The sequence below is a fragment of the Erythrolamprus reginae genome, chromosome 3 (assembly GCF_031021105.1).
Source record: "Erythrolamprus reginae isolate rEryReg1 chromosome 3, rEryReg1.hap1, whole genome shotgun sequence".
NCBI classification, from domain to species: domain Eukaryota; kingdom Metazoa; phylum Chordata; class Lepidosauria; order Squamata; family Dipsadidae; genus Erythrolamprus; species Erythrolamprus reginae.
Genome location: NC_091952.1, coordinates 161,526,927 through 161,543,274, shown reverse-complemented (window position 1 = coordinate 161,543,274; position 16,348 = coordinate 161,526,927).

The window sequence follows — 16,348 nt, the reverse complement described above, 5'->3', positions numbered from 1 at the left end:
TAGTTCCTCAATTTTTTTAATTTTTTCATATTTGAATAGAAAATTATTTCACAGTTAAAAGAGGATTTCCATGCTGTAAGGTTTTTTTTAAAGCTACTTTGTGAGTAAAACTTAATCTTCAAATATATAAAAAATGAAATAATAGTTTGATAAACCTGGAGAATGTAAAGTAAATGGCCAAAACACTAATAAGACTTTAATTTAAAACAGATTTAAATGGACTAAGGCACAATAAGAATTTACCATATTGCGACATATTTAAAGTTTTTTAAAAATAAGATCAATAAAACAATGATCTTTGTGAGAATCTAAATTTTTAAATCTACCAGGAAAGAGATAATTACTGAGATTTTATATAATTTGGATATTAGAATGGTGGGAAAATAAAGAGAGGAACAAGATTTATTTTTATTTTTTATTTTGGATTTAAAAATTCACAAAATTACACATTAAATTCTGCTGGCTGGCTGGCTGGCTGGCTGGCTGACTGGCTGGCTGGCTGGCACGATGGCACGATGGCTGGCTGGCTGGCACGATGGCACGATGGCACGATGGCTGGCTGGCTGGCTGGCTCGATGGCACGATGGCACGATGGCTGGCTGGCTGGCTGGCTGGCACGATGGCTGGCTGGCTGGCTGGCACGATGGATGGCTGGCTGGCTGGCATGATGGATGGCTGGCTGGCTGGCACGATGGCTGGCTGGCTGGCACGATGGCTGGCTGGCTGGCATGATGGCTGGCTGGCACGATGGCTGGCTGGCACGATGGCTGGCTGGCACAATGGCTGGCACGATGGCTGGCACGATGGCTGGCTGGCACGATGGCTGGCTGGCATGATGGCTGGCTGGCACGATGGCTGGCTGGCTGGCACGATGGCTGGCACGATGGCTGGCACGATGGCTGGCACGATGGCTGGCACGATGGCTGGCACGATGGCTGGCATGATGGCTGGCTGGCTGGCTGGCTGGCACGATGGCTGGCTGGCTGGCACGATGGCTGGCTGGCTGGCTGGCTGGCTGGCACGATGGCTGGCTGGCTGGCACGATGGCTGGCTGGCTGGCACGATGGCTGGCTGGCACGATGGCTGGCTGGCACGATGGCTGGCTGGCACGATGGCTGGCACGATGGCTGGCTGGCACGATGGCTGGCTGGCATGATGGCTGGCTGGCACGATGGCTGGCACGATGGCTGGCTGGCTGGCACGATGGCTGGCACGATGGCTGGCACGATGGCTGGCACGATGGCTGGCTGGCTGGCTGGCTGGCTGGCACGATGGCTGGCACGATGGCTGGCACGATGGCTGGCTGGCACGATGGCTGGCACGATGGCTAGCTGGCACGATGGATGGCTGGCACGATGGATGGCTGGCACGATGGCTGGCACGATGGCTGGCTGGCACGATGGCTGGCATGATGGTTGGCACGATGGCTGGCACGATGGCTGGCACGATGGCTGGCACGAGGGCTGGCACGAGGGCTGGCACGAGGGCTGGCATGATGGCTGGCACAATGGCTGGCACAATGGCTGGCACAATGGCTGGCACGATGGCTGGCACGATGGCTGGCTGGCACGATGGCTGGCTGGCACGATGGCTGGCTGGCACGATGGCTGGCTGGCACGATGGCAGGCACGATGGCTGGCTGGCTGGCACGATGGCTGGCACGATGGTTGGCACGATGGCTGGCACGATGGCTGGCACGATGGCTGGCACGATGGCTGGCACGAGGGCTGGCACGAGGGCTGGCATGAGGGCTGGCACGAGGGCTGGCACGAGGGCTGGCACGAGGGCTGGCTGGCACTATGGCTGGCACGATGGCTGGCACGATGGCTGGCATGATGGCTGGCACGATGGCTGGCACGATGGCTGGCACGATGGCTGGCTGGCACGATGGCTGGCATGATGGCTGGCTGGCTGCCTGGCACGATGGCTAGCACGATGGCTGGCACGATGGCTGGCACGATGGCTGGCACGATGGCTGGCACGATGGCTGGCACGATGGCTGGCATGAGGGCTGGCACGATGGCTGGCATGAGGGCTGGCTGGCACGATGGCTGGCTGGCTGGCACGATGGCTGGCTGGCACGATGGCTGGCACGATGGCTGGCTGGCACGATGGCTGGCTGGCTGGTATGATGGCTGGCACAATGGCTGGCACGATGGCTTGCACGATGGTTGGCATGATGGCTGGCACGATGGCTGGCACAATGGCTGGCTGGCACGATGGCTGGCTGGCTGGCACGATGGCTGGCACAATGGTTGGCATGATGGCTGGCACGATGGCTGGCAAGATGGCTGGCACGATGGCTGGCATGATGGCACGATGGCTGGCACGTTGGCTGGCATGATGGCACGATGGCTGGCATGATGGCACGATGGCTGGCACGATGGCTGGCACGATGGCTGGCATGATGGCTGGCACGATGGCTGGCACGATGGCTGGCTGGCTGGCATTTCAAAGGATCCTTGAAGAGTTGGGAGAGAAGTCAATAAAAACAAAAGGAAAACAATAATTACTATACATAATAATGTATTTATTATAATATATACATTTTTGAACATTTTATGGTTGGGAGAGAAGTCAATAAAAACAAAAGGAAAGCAATAATTACTATACATAATAATGTATTTATTATAATATATACATTTTTGAACATTTTATGGAGACTAATTTTTGGCCGGCTGAAACAGGGAGGAAGGAGTCTGCATGACATCAAAGCCCTGCCCCCGGAATCCCATCGTGGGATTCCCCACACACTTTTGCTTCCAGCGCCAGTGCGGCTGGCTGGAATGCCCTACCTCCTTGTTTATTTTTACAGAAATGGATGCCGCAGCGGATTGTTGCTGTTCGGGTTCGGCGAACTCACCTCAACTTCATGGCAAAGTTAGGGTGAGTTCGCCGAACCTGATATTTTTGGGGTTCGCCCAACACTAATAATAACAGCAACAGCAAAAATAAAGAAAAATATTCATACCTGATGGTCTAGCAGTTAGGATTTGGTCTCTGGTCGTCTAGTGGTTAGGATTTGGTCCCTGGTAGTCTAGTGGTTAGAATTCAGTCCCTGGTGGTCTAGTAGTTAGGATTCGGTCCCTGGTGGTCTGGTGGTTAGGATTCGGTCCCTGGTAGTCTGGCATGATGGCTGGCAGGCACGTTGCCTGGCTGGCTGGCTGGCTGGCTGGCATTTCAAAGGATCCTTGAAGAGTTGGGAGAGAAGTCAATAAAAACAAAAGGAAAGCAATAATTACTATACATAATGTATTTATTATAATATATACATTTGTGAACATTTTATGGAGACTAATTTCTGGCCGGCTGAAACAGGGAGGAAGGAGTCTGCATGACATCAAAGCCCTGCCCCCGGAATCCCATTGTGGGATTCACCACACACTTTTGCTTCCAGCGCCAGTGCGGCATCCTGTACTGTAAAACTAAAAGGAAGCAAAAGGTGGTGGGGAATGCCCTACCTCCTTGTTTATTTTTACAGAAATGGATGCCGCAGCGGATTGTTGCTGTTCGGGTTCGGCGAACTCACCTCAACTTCATGGCAAAGTTAGGGTGAGTTCGCCGAACCTGATATTTTTGGGGTTTGCCCAACACTGATAATAACAGCAACAGCAAAAAATAAAGAAAAATGTTCATACCTGAGGGTCTAGTAGTTAGGATTTGGTCCCTGGTCGTCTAGTGGTTAGGATTTGGTCCCTGGTAGTCTAGTGGTTAGAATTCAGTCCCTGGTGGTCTAGTAGTTAGGATTCGGTCCCTGGTGGTCTGGTGGTGAGGATTTGGTCCCTGGTAGTCTGGCATGATGGGTGGCAGGCACGATGGCTGGCTGGCTGGCACGATGGCCGGCACGATGGTTGGCACGACGGCTGGCACGATGGCTGGCACGAGGGCTGGCATGATGGCTGGCACGAGGGCTGGCACGAGGGCTGGCATGATGGCTGGCACGATGGCTGGCTGGCTGGCACGATGGCTGGCACGATGGTTGGCACGATGGCTGGCACGAGGGCTGGCACGATGGCTGGCACGAGGGCTGGCAGAATGGCTGGCACGAGGGCTGGCACGATGGCTGGCACGAGGGCTGGCTGGCAGGATGGCTGGCATGATGGCTGGCACGATGGCTGGCATGATGGCTGGAACGATGGATGGCACGATGGCTAGCATGATGGCTGGCACAATGGCTGGCACAATGGCTAGCTGGCACAAGGGCTGGCACGATGGCTGGCACGATGGCTGGCTGGCACGATGGCTGGCTGGCACGATGGCTGGCTGGCTGGCTGGCACGATGGCTGGCTGGCTGGCTGGCTGGCTGGCTGGCTGGCACGATGGCTGGCTGGTTGGCTGACTGGCTGGCACGATGGCTGGCTGGCACGATGGCTGGCTGGCATGATGGCTGGCACGATGGCTGGCTGGCTGGCACGATGGCTGGCACGATGGCTGGCACGATGGCTGGCACGATGGCTGGCTGGCTCGCTGGCTGGCTGGTATGATGGCTGGCACGATGGCTGGCACGATGGCTGGCACAATGGCTGGCACAATGGCTGGCACGATGGCTGGCTGGCACAATGGCTGGCTGGCACGATGGCTGGTTGGCACGATGGCTGGCTGGCACGATGGCTGGCTGGCACGATGGCTGGCACGATGGCTGGCACGATGGCTGGCTGGCACGATGGCTGGCTGGCATGATGGCTGGCACGATGGCTGGCACAATGGCTGGCACGATGGCTGGCATGATGGCTGGCACGATGGCTGGCTGGCACGATGGCTGGCTGGCACGATGGCTGGCACGATGGCTGGCTGGCTGGGACGATGGCTGGCACGATGGCACGATGGCTGGCACGATGGCACGATGGCACGATGGCTGGCTGGCACGATGGCTGGCTGGCTGGTACGATGGCTGGCACAATGGCTGGCACGATGGCAGGCACGATGGCTGGCATGATGGTTGGCACGATGGCTGGCACGATGGCTGGCACGATGGCTGGCTGGCTGGTTCGCCCAACACTAATAATAACAGCAACAGCAAAAATAAAGAAAAATATTCATACCTGATGGTCTAGTAGTTAGGATTTGGTCCCTGGTCGTCTAGTAGTTAGGATTTGGTCCCTGGTAGTCTAGTGGTTAGAATTCAGTCCCTGGTGGTCTAGTAGTTAGGATTCAGTCCCTGGTGGTCTGGTGGTTAGGATTCGGTCCCTGGTAGTCTGGCATGATGGGTGGCAGGCACGATGCCTGGCTGGCTGGCTGGCATTTCAAAGGATCCTTGAAGAGTTGGGAGAGAAGTCAATAAAAACAACAGGAAAGCAATAATTACTATACATAATAATGTATTTATTATAATATATACATTTGTGAACATTTTATGGAGACTAATTTCTGGCCGGCTGAAACAGGGAGGAAGGAGTCTGCATGACATCAAAGCCCTGCCCCCGGAATCCCATTGTGGGATTCCCCACACACTTTTGATTCCAGCGCCAGTGCGGCATCCTATTCTGTAAAAATAAAAGGAAGCAAAAGGAGGTGGGGAATGCCCTACCTCCTTGTTTATTTTTACAGAAATGGATGCCGGAGTGGATTGGTGCTGTTCGGGTTCAGCGAACTCACCTCAACTTCATGGCAAAGTTAGGGTGAGTTCGCCGAACCTGATATTTTTGGGGTTCGCCCAACACTAATAATAAAAACAACAGCAAAAATAAAGAAAAATATTCATACCTGATGGTCTAGTAGTTAGGATTTGGTCCCTGGTCGTCTAGTGGTTAGGATTTGGTCCCTGGTAGTCTAGTGGTTAGAATTCAGTCCCTGGTGGTCTAGTAGTTAGGATTCAGTCCCTGGTGGTCTAGTAGTTAGGATTCGGTCCCTGGCAGTCTGGCATGATGGCTGGCAGGCACGATGCCTGGCTGGCTGGCTGGCTGGCTGGCATTTCAAAGGATCCTTGAAGAGTTGGGAGAGAAGTCAATAAAAACAAAAGGAAAGCAATAATTACTATACATAATAATGTATTTATTATAATATATACATTTGTGAACATTTTATGGAGACTAATTTCTGGCGAGCTGAAACAGGGAGGAAGGAGTCTGCATGACATCAAAGCCCGGCCCCCGGAATCCCATTGTGGGATTCCCCACACACTTTTGCTTCCAACACCAGTGCGGCATCCTGTCCTGTAAAAATAAAAGGAAGCAAAAGGAGGTGGGGAATGCCCTACCTCCTTGTTTATTTTTACAGAAATGGATGCCGCAGCGGATTGTTGCTGTTTGGGTTTGGCGAACTCACCTCAACTGCACGGCAAAGTTAGGGTGAGTTCGCCGAACCTGATATTTTTGGGGTTCGCCCAACACTAATAATAACAGCAACAGCAAAAATAAAGAAAAATGTTCATACCTGATGGTCTAGTAGTTAGGATTTGGTCCCTGGTCGTCTAGTGGTTAGGATTTGGTCCCTGGTAGTCTAGTGGTTAGAATTCAGTCCCTGGTGTTCTAGTAGTTAGGATTCGGTCCCTGGTGGTCTGGTGGTTAGGATTCGGTCCCTGGTAGTCTGGCATGATGGCTGGCTGGCATGATGGCTGGCTGGCTGCCTGGCACGATGGCTGGCTGGCTGGCTGGCATGATGGCTGGCTGGCTGGCTGGCTGGCTGGCTGGCTGGCTGGCACGATGGCTGGCTGGTTGGCTGACTGGCTGGCACGATGGCTGGCTGGCACGATGGCTGGCTGGCACGATGGCTGGCAGGCATGATGGCTGGCACGATGGCTGGCACGATGGCTGGCAGGATGGCTGGCTGGCACGATGGCTGGCTGGCATGATGGCTGGCACGATGGCTGGCTGGCTGGCTGGCTGGCTGGCACGATGGCTGGCACGATGGCTGGCACGATGGCTGGCTGGCTCGCTGGCTGGCTGGTACGATGGCTGGCACGATGGCTGGCACGATGGCTGGCACAATGGCTGGCACAATGGCTGGCACGATGGCTGGCTGGCACAATGGCTGGCTGGCACGATGGCTGGTTGGCACGATGGCTGGCTGGCACGATGGCTGGCTGGCACGATGGCTGGCACGATGGCTGGCACGATGGCTGGCACGATGGCTGGCTGGCACGATGGCTGGCTGGCATGATGGCTGGCACGATGGCTGGCTGGCTGGCACGATGGCTGGCACGATGGCTGACACGATGGCTGGCACGATGGCTGGCACGATGGTTGGCATGATGGCTGGCACAATGGCTGGCACGATGGCTGGCACGAGGGCTGGCACGAGGGCTGGCACAAGGGCTGGCATGATGGCTGGCACGATGGCTGGCATGATGGCTGGCTGGCTGGCACGATGGCTGGCACGATGGTTGGCACGATGGCTGGCACAAGGGCTGGCACGATGGCTGGCACGAGGACTGGCACGATGGCTGGCACAAGGGCTGGCACGATGGCTGGCACGAGGGCTGGCACGAGGGCTGGCTGGCAGGATGGCTGGCAGGATGGCTGGCACGATGGCTGGCATGATGGCTGGCATGATGGCTGGCACAATGGCTGGCACGATGGCTGGCACAATGGCTGGCTGGAATGATGGCTGGCACGATGGCTGGCACGATGGCTGGCACGATGGCTGGTTGGCACCATGGCTGGTTGGCACCATGGCTGGCTGGCACCATTGCTGGCTGGCACCATGGCTGGCTGGCTGGCTGGCTGGCACCATGGCTGGCACGATGGCTGGCACGACAGCTGGCTCGATGGCTGGCACGATGGCTGGCACAATGGCTGGCATGATGGCTGGCTGGCACGATGGCTGGCACGATGGCTGGCTGGCTGGCACGAAGGCTGGCACGATGGCTGGCTGGCACGATGGCTGGCTGGCTGGTACGATGGCTGGCGCAATGGCTGGCACGATGGCTGGCACGATGGCTGGCACGATGGCTGGCATGATGGTTGGCATGATGCCTGGCTGGCTGGCATTTCAAAGGATCCTTGAAGAGTTGGGAGAGAAGTCAATAAAAACAAAAGGAATGCAATAATTACTATATATAATAATGTATTTATTATAATATATACATTTTTGAACATTTTATGGAGACTAATTTCTGGCGAGCTGAAACAGGGAAGAAGGAGTCTGCATGACATCAAAGCCCGGCCCCCGGAATCCCATCGTGGGATTCCCCACACACTTTTGCTTCCAACACCAGTGCGGCATCCTGTCCTGTAAAAATAAAAGGAAGCAAAAGGAGGTGGGGAATGCCCTACCTCCTTGTTTATTTTTACAGAAATGGATGCCGCAGCGGATTGTTGCTGTTCGGGTTTGGCGAACTCACCTCAACTGCATGGCAAAGTTAGGGTGAGTTCGCCGAACCTGATATTTTTGGGGTTCGCCCAACACTAATAATAACAGCAACAGCAAAAATAAAGAAAAATGTTCATACCTAATGGTCTAGTAGTTAGGATTTGGTCCCTGGTCATCTAGTGGTTAGGATTTGGTCCCTGGTAGTCTAGTGGTTAGAATTCAGTCCCTGGTGGTCTAGTAGTTAGGATTCGGTCCCTGGTGGTCTGGTGGTTAGGATTCGGTCCCTGGTAGTCTGGCATGATGGCTGGCTGGCACGATGGCTGGCTGGCTGGCTGGCACGATGGCTGGCTGGCTGGCTGGCACGATGGCTGGCTGGCTGGCTGGCTGGCTGGCTGGCTGGCTGGCACGATGGCTGGCTGGCTGGCTGACTGGCTGGCACGATGGCTGGCTGGCACGATGGCTGGCTGGCACGATGGCTGGCTGGCACGATGGCTGGCACGATGGCTGGCACGATGGCTGGCTGGCACGATGGCTGGCTGGCACGATGGCTGGCTGGCACGATGGCTGGCTGGCACGATGGCTGGCTGGCATGGTGGTTGGCACGATGGCTGGCTGGCTGGCATGATGGCTGGCACGATGGCTGGCACGATGGTTGGCACAATGGCTGGCTGGCTCGCTGGCTGGCTGGCATGATGGCTGGCACGATGGCTGGCTGGCACGATGGCTGGCTGGCACGATGGCTGGCTGGCACGATGGCTGGCTGGCATGAGGGCTGGCACGATGGCTGGCACGATGGCTTGCACGATGGGTGGCTGGCACGATGGCTGGCTGGCATGATGGCTGGCACGATGGCTGGCTGGCTGGCACGATGGCTAGCACGATGGCTGGCACGATGGCTGGCACGATGGCTGGCACGATGGCTGGCACGATGGCTGGCACAATGGCTGGCATGAGGGCTGGCACGAGGGCTGGCATGATGGCTGGCACGAGGGCTGGCACGATGGCTGGCATGATGGCTGGCACGATGGCTGGCTGGCTGGCACGATGGTTGGCACGATGGCTGGCACAAGGGCTTGCACGATGGCTGGCACGAGTGCTGGCACAAGGGCTGGCTGGCACGATGGCTGGCACGATGGCTGGCATGATGGCTGGCACGATGGCTGGCATGATGGCTGGCACGATGGCTGGCACGATGGCTGGCACGATGGCTGGCACAATGGCTGGCTGGCACGATGGCTGGCACGATGGCTGGCACGATGGCTGGCACGATGGCTGGCTGGCACGATGGCTGGCTGGCACGATGGCTGGCTGGCTGGCACGATGGTTGGCATGATGGCTGGCACGATGGCTGGCACGATGGCTGGCACGATGGCTGGCTGGCACGATGGCTGGCACGATGGCTGGCTGGCTGGCACGATGGCTGGCACGATGGCTGGCTGGCACGATGGCTGGCTGGCTGGCACGATGGCTGGCATGATGGTTGGCATGATGCCTGGCACGATGGCTGGCATGATGGCTGGCTGGCACGATGGCTGGCTGGCTGGCACGATGGCTGGCACGATGGCTGGCACGATGGCTGGCTGGCACGATGGCTGGCTGGCATGATGGCTGGCACGCTGGCTGGCTGGCACGATGGCTGGCACGATGGCTGGCACGATGGCTGGCACGATGGCTGGCACGTTGGATGGCACGATGGATGGCATGATGGCTGGCTGGCTCGCTGGCTGGCATGATGGCTGGCACGATGGCTGGCTGGCTGGCACGATGGCTGGCACGATGGCTGGCACGATGGTTGGCACGATGGCTGGCATGATGGCTGGCACGAGGGCTAGCACGAGGGCTGGCATGATGGCTGGCACGAGGGCTGGCACGATGGCTGGCATGATGGCTGGCATGATGGCTGGCTGGCTGGCACGATGGCTGGCACGATGGCTGGCAAGATGGCTGGCACGATGGCTGGCACAAGGGCTGGCACGATGACTGGCACGAGGGCTGGCACGAGGGCTGGCACGAGGGCTGGCACGAGGGCTGGCACGAGGGCTGGCACGAGGGCTGGAACGATGGCTGGCACGAGGGCTGGCTGGCAGGATGGCTGGCACAATGGCTGGCACGATGGCTGGCATGATGGCTTGCACGATGGCTGGCACGATGGCTGGCATGATGGCTGGCACAATGGCTGGCACAATGGCTGGCTGGCACGATGGCTGGCACGATGGCTGGCACGATGGCTGGCACGATGGCTGGCACGATGGCTGGCTGGCACGATGGCTGGCTGGCACGATGGCTGGCTGGCTGGCACGATGGCTGGCACGATGGCTGGCACGATGGCTGGCACGATGGCTGGCACGATGGCTGGCTGGCACGATGGCTGGCTGGCACGATGGCTGGCTGGCTGGCACGATGGCTGGCACGATGGCTGGCACGATGGCTGGCACGATGGCTGGCACGATGGCTGGCTGGCACGATGGCTGGCACGATGGCTGGCTGGCTGGCACGATGGCTGGCACGATGGCTGGTACGATGGCTGGCTGGCACGAGGGCTGGCTGGCTGGTATGAGGGCTGGCACAATGGCTGGCACGAGGGCTGGCACGATGGCTGGCTGGCACGATGGCTGGCTGGATGGCACGATGGCTGGCACAATGGCTGGCATGATGGCTGGCACGATGGCTGGCACGATGGCTGGCACGATGGCTGGCATGATGGCACGATGGCTGGCATGATGGCTGGCATGATGGCTGGCATGATGGCTGGCACGATGGCTGGCTGGCTGGCAGGCATTTCAAAGGATCCTTGAAGAGTTGGGAGAGAAGTCAATAAAAACAAAAGGAAAGCAATAATTACTATACATAATAATGTATTTATTATAATATATACATTTTTGAACATTTTATGGTTGGGAGAGAAGTCAATAAAAACCAAAGGAAAGCAATAATTACTATACATAATAATGTATTTATTATAATATATACATTTTTGAACATTTTATGGAGACTAATTTTTGGCCGGCTGAAACAGGGAGGAAGGAGTCTGCATGACACCAAAGCCCTGCCCCCGGAATCCCATCGTGGGATTCCCCACACACTTTTGCTTCCCGCGCCAGTGCGGCTGGCTGGAATGCCCTACCTCCTTGTTTATTTTTACAGAAATGGATGCCGCAGCGGATTGTTGCTGTTCGGGTTCGGCGAACTCACCTCAACTTCATGGCAAAGTTAGGGTGAGTTCGCCGAACCTGATATTTTTGGGGTTCGCCCAACACTAATAATAACAACAACAGCAAAAATAAAGTAAAATATTCATACCTGATGGTCTAGTAGTTAGGATTTGGTCCCTGGTCGTCTAGTGGTTAGGATTTGGTCCCTGGTAGTCTAGTGGTTAGAATTCAGTCCCTGGTGGTCTAGTAGTTAGGATTCGGTCCCTGGTGGTCTGGTGGTTAGGATTCGGTCCCTGGTAGTCTGGCATGATGGCTGGCAGGCACGTTGCCTGGCTGGCTGGCTGGCAGTTCAAAGGATCCTTGAAGAGTTGGGAGAGAAGAGTTGGCACGATGGCTGGCTGGCACGATGGCTGGCACGATGGCTGGCTGGCTGGCACGATGGCTGGCACGATGGCACGATGGCTGGCACAATGGCACGATGGCACGATGGCTGGCTGGCACGATGGCTGGCTGGTACAATGGCTGGCACAATGGCTGGCACGATGGCTGGCACGTGGCTGGCATGATGGTTGGCATGATGGCTGGCACGATGGCTGGCACAATGGCTGGCTGGCTGGTCCGCCCAACACTAATAATAACAGCAACAGCAAAAATAAAGAAAAATATTCATACCTGATGGTCTAGTAGTTAGGATTTGGTCCCTGGTCGTCTAGTGGTTAGGATTTGGTCCCTGGTAGTCTAGTGGTTAGAATTCAGTCCCTGGTGGTCTAGTAGTTAGGATTCAGTCCCTGGTGGTCTGGTGGTTAGGATTCGGTCCCTGGTAGTATGGCATGATGGGTGGCAGTCACGATGCCTGGCTGGCTGGCTGGCTGGCTGGTTGGCTGGCATTTCAAAGGATCCTTGAAGAGTTGGGAGAGAAGTCAATAAAAACAACAGGAAAGCAATAATTACTATACATAATAATGTATTTATTATAATATATACATTTGTGAACATTTTATGGAGACTAATTTCTGGCCGGCTGAAACAGGGAGGAAGGAGTCTGCATGACATCAAAGCCCTGCCCCCGGAATCCCATCGTGGGATTCCCCACACACTTTTGATTCCAGCGCCAGTGCGGCATCCTGTTCTGTAAAAATAAAAGGAAGCAAAAGGAGGTGGGGAATGCCCTACCTCCTTGTTTATTTTTACAGAAATGGATGCCGGAGCGGATTGGTGCTGTTCGGTTTCAGCGAACTCACCTCAACTTCATGGCAAAGTTAGGGTGAGTTCGCCGAACCTGATATTTTTGGGGTTCACCCAACACTAATAATAAAAACAACAGCAAAAATAAAGAAAAATATTCATACCTGATGGTCTAGTAGTTAGGATTTGGTCCCTGGTCGTCTAGTGGTTAGGATTTGGTCCCTGGTAGTCTAGTGGTTAGAATTCAGTCCCTGGTGGTCTAGTAGTTAGGATTCAGTCCCTGGTGGTCTGGTGGTTAGGATTCGGTCCCTGGTAGTCTGGCATGATGGGTGGCAGGCACGATGCCTGGCTGGCTGGCTGGCATTTCAAAGGATCCTTGAAGAGTTGGGAGAGAAGTCAATAAAAACAACAGGAAATCAATAATTACTATACATAATAATGTATTTATTATAATATATACATTTGTGAACATTTTATGGAGACTAATTTCTGGCCGGCTGAAACAGGGAGGAAGGAGTCTGCATGACATCAAAGCCCTGCCCCCGGAATCCCATCGTGGGATTCCCCACACACTTTTGATTCCAGCGCCAGTGCGGCATCCTGTTCTGTAAAAATAAAAGGAAGCAAAAGGAGGTGGGGAATGCCCTACCTCCTTGTTTATTTTTACAGAAATGGATGCCGGAGCGGATTGGTGCTGTTCGGTTTCAGCGAACTCACCTCAACTTCATGGCAAAGTTAGGGTGAGTTCGCCGAACCTGATATTTTTGGGGTTCACCCAACACTAATAATAAAAACTACAGCAAAAATAAAGAAAAATATTCATACCTGATGGTCTAGTAGTTAGGATTTGGTCCCTGGTCGTCTAGTGGTTAGGATTTGGTCCCTGGTAGTCTAGTGGTTAGAATTCAGTCCCTGGTGGTCTAGTAGTTAGGATTCAGTCCCTGGTGGTCTAGTAGTTAGGATTCGGTCCCTGGCAGTCTGGCATGATGGCTGGCAGGCACGATGCCTGGCTGGCTGGCTGGCTGGCTGGCTGGCATTTCAAAGGATCCTTGAAGAGTTGGGAGAGAAGTCAATAAAAACAAAAGGAATGCAATAATTACTATACATAATAATGTATTTATTATAATATATACATTTTTGAACATTTTATGAAGACTAATTTCTGGCGAGCTGAAACAGGAAGGAGTCTGCATGACATCAAAGCCCGGCCCCCGGAATCGCATTGTGGGATTCCCCACACACTTTTGCTTCCAACACCAGTGCGGCATCCTGTCCTGTAAAAATAAAAGGAAGCAAAAGGAGGTGGGGAATGCCCTACCTCCTTGTTTATTTTTACAGAAATGGATGCCGCAGCGGATTGTTGCTGTTCGGGTTTGGCGAACTCACCTCAACTGCATGGCAAAGTTAGGGTGAGTTCGCCGAACCTGATATTTTTGGGGTTCGCCCAACACTAATAATAACAGCAACAGCAAAAATAAAGAAAAATGTTCATACCTGATGGTCTAGTAGTTAGGATTTGGTCCCTGGTCGTCTAGTGGTTAGGATTTGGTCCCTGGTAGTCTAATGGTTAGAATTCAGTCCCTGGTGGTCTAGTAGTTAGGTTTCGGTCCCTGGTGGTCTGGTGGTTAGGATTCGGTCCCTGGTAGTCGGGCATGATGGCTGGCTGGCACGATGGCTGGCTGGCTGGCTGGCACGATGGCTGGCTGGCAGGCTGGCACGATGGCTGGCTGGCTGGCTGGCTGGCTGGCTGGCATGATGGCTGGCTGACTGGCTGACTGGCTGGCACGATGGCTGGCTGGCACGATGGCTGGCTGGCACGATGGCTGGCACGATGGCTGGCACGATGGCTGGCATGATGGCTGGCTGGCACGATGGCTGGCTGGCACGATGGCTGGCACGATGGCTGGCTGGCTGGCATGATGGCTGGCACGATGGCTGGCACGGTGGCTGGCACGATGGCTGGCACGATGGCTGGCTGGCTCGCTGGCTGGCTGGCACGATGGCTGGCACGATGGCTTGCACGATGGCTGGCACGATGGCTGGATGGCATCATGGCTGGATGGCATCATGGCTGGATGGCATCATGGCTGGCACGATGGCAGGCTGGCACGATGGCTGGCTGGCACGATGGCTGGCTGGCACGATGGCTGGCTGGCATGATGGCTTGCTAGCATGATGGCTGGCTGGCATGATGGCTGGCTCGCACGCTGGCTGGCTGGCACGCTGGCTGGCTGACACGAGGGCTGGCTGGCACGCTGGCTGGCTGGCATGATGGCTGGCTGGCACAATGGCTGGCTGCCTGGCTAGCACGCTGGTTTGGATAGCCTGCCTTGCCTGCCTTGCCTGCCTTGCCTGCCTTGCCTGCCTTGCCTGCCTTGCCTGCCTTGCCTGCCTTGCCTGCCTTGCCTGCCTGCATACCTACCTGGCACGATGGCTGGCTGGCTGGCTGGCTGGCTGGCTGGCACGATGGCTGGCTGGCATGATGGCTGGCTGGCTGGCACAATGGCTTGCTGGCTGGCTGGCACGCTGGTTTGGATAGCCTTACCTGCCTTGCCTGTCTTCCCTGCCTTGCCTGCATTGCCTACCTTGCCTGCCTGCATACCTACCTGGCACGATGGCTGGCTGGCTGGCTGGCTGGCTGGCACGATGGCTGGCTGGCATGATGGCTGGCTGGCTGGCTGGCACGATGGCTGGCTGGCACGATGGCTGGCTGGCACGATGGCTGGCTTGCACGATGGCTGGATGGCATCATGGCTGGATGGCATCATGGCTGGATGGCATCATGGCTGGATGGCTGGCACGATGGCAGGCTGGCACGATGGCTGGCTGGCACGATGGCTGGCTGGCACGATGGCTGGCTGGCACGATGGCTTGCTAGCATGCTGGCTGGCTGGCACGCTGGCTGGCTGACACAAGGGCTGGCTGCCTGGCTAGCACGCTGGTTTGGATAGCCTGCCTTTCCTGCCTTGCTTTCCTTGCCTGCCTTGCCTGCCTTGCCTGCCTTGCCTGCCTTGCCTGCCTTGCCTGCCTTGCCTGCCTTGCCTGCCTGCATACCTACCTGGCACGATGGCTGGCTGGCTGGCTGGCTGGCTGGCTGTCACTATGGATGGCTCACATGATGGATGGCTGGCACGATGGCTGGATGGCTGGCTGGTACAATGGCTGGATGGCACGATGGCTGGATGGCCGGCTGGAATGACAGCTGGCTGGCTGGCATGATGGCTGGCTGGCTGGCTGGCTGGCATGATGGCTGGCTGGCACAATGGCTGGCTGCCTGGCTAGCACGCTGGTTTGGATAGCCTGCCTTGCCTGCCTTGCCTGCCTTGCTTTCCTTGCCTGCCTTGCCTGCCTTGCCTGCCTTGCCTGCCTTGCCTGCCTTGCCTGCCTTGCCTGCCTTGCCTGCCTTGCCTGCCTTGCCTGCCTTGCCTGCCTTGCCTGCCTTGCCTGCCTTGCCTGCATACCTACCTGGCATGATGGCTGGCTGGCTGGCTGGCTGGCTGGCTGTCTGACTGGCTGGCTGGCTGGCTGTCACTATGGATGGCTCACATGATGGATGGCTGGCACGATGGCTGGCTGGCTGGCTGGTACAATGGCTGGATGGCACGATGGCTGGATGGCTGGCTGGCACGAGGGCTGGCACGAGGGCTGGCTGGCAGGATGGCTGGCAGGATGGCTGGCAGGATGGGTGGCAGGATGGCTGGCATGGTGGGTGGCAGGATGGCTGGCACGATGGCTGGCACGATGGCTGGCACAATGGCTGG